Raw genomic sequence first — 1,267 nt, 5'->3', positions numbered from 1 at the left:
CGCTTGGACCCTGCATGTAGCCATGTCATTGTCCAGCAGCCTGCCATGCTCTGCCGACCTGGGGACTTACAGTGGACTTGAGTTAATGGCCTGCCATGTGGTTTGGTAACATCAGGACTGTGCCTTTTTACTTGTCAACCTTGGGCTTCTCAGCCTCAGCAGCCAGCAGCTGTCTGAGTGAAGAAAAGCCTCTAGCTCCAGTGGGCCAGGAGCAGGAGACAGAGCTGGACCCTAAGGTCGAGGGGCTTTCACCCAGCCCCTAGAGCCTGGCACTTTGGACTTGGACTTAAAGCCTCCCAACTGTAAGAGTATAAACTCCTGCTTGTTAAGGCCATCCATTGGTGGCATATTCCTGTCAGGGCGGCACGAGGGAACTGGACCAGTGGGGTAGGGTGGGCTGGAGGTCAGCTCCCAGCTGCCCCAGCTGCTGTCGTGCTCGTCCACTGGAGATGTCCTTCCAATGAGCCCCGGCCCTGATGGGCCACCTGGGGCTTTGGGAGGATCCTGCCTGGGCACAGGCAGAGCTGTCTGTCCTGGCTGCCTGACCACAGGTTGGGTTTTGGCATGACCCCTGGGGCCACATCTTCCCTGGGCCACTCTTTCAGATCCTGGGAAAACCTTCTTCTTTTTTTTAGTTATGGTAAAGTATATTTAACAAAAAATCTGCTATTTTAAGTGTCCACTGACATTGATTACATTTCCCACCTTGTGCAACCACCACCACTATCCATTTCCAAAGGTTTTCATCATTCCAAAGGGAAACACTGGACTCCTTAAACAATAATTTCCCGTTTCTCTCTCTCCAGGCTCCTAGAGACCATTAAAAAACTGGTTTCCATAGATTTGCCTATTTGGTTAAGCACTTGCCTGTTAACTGAAAGGTGGCCGCTTGAACGCACCAGTTACTCCGTGGGAGAAAAGACCCGTCGATCTGCTTCCTCACAGCCTAGAAAACCCTGTGGGCAGTTCCACTCTGTCCTCTAGGGGCGCTGTGGGTCAGAATGGACTCCGCGGAAGTGGGTGTGGTTTGGGCTTTGCTTCCCTGAAGATTGACAGCCTTGGAGATCCTGTGGGCAGTTCCACTCTGTCCTCTAGGGGCGCTGTGGGTTGGAATGGACTCCACGGCAGTGGGTGTGGTTTGGGCTTTGCTTCCCTGAAGATTGACAGCCTTGGAGAGCATGTGGGCAGTTCACTCTGTCCTCTAGGGGTGCTGTGGGTCGGAATGGACTCCAGGCAGTGGGTGTGGTTTGGGCTTTGCTTCTGTGAA

Source organism: Orycteropus afer, unplaced genomic scaffold, assembly GCF_000298275.1.
Source record: "Orycteropus afer afer isolate SDZICR_OR568_19922 unplaced genomic scaffold, OryAfe1.0 scaffold00681, whole genome shotgun sequence".
Lineage (NCBI taxonomy): Eukaryota > Metazoa > Chordata > Mammalia > Tubulidentata > Orycteropodidae > Orycteropus > Orycteropus afer.
Note: the sequence above shows the minus strand (reverse complement) of the source record.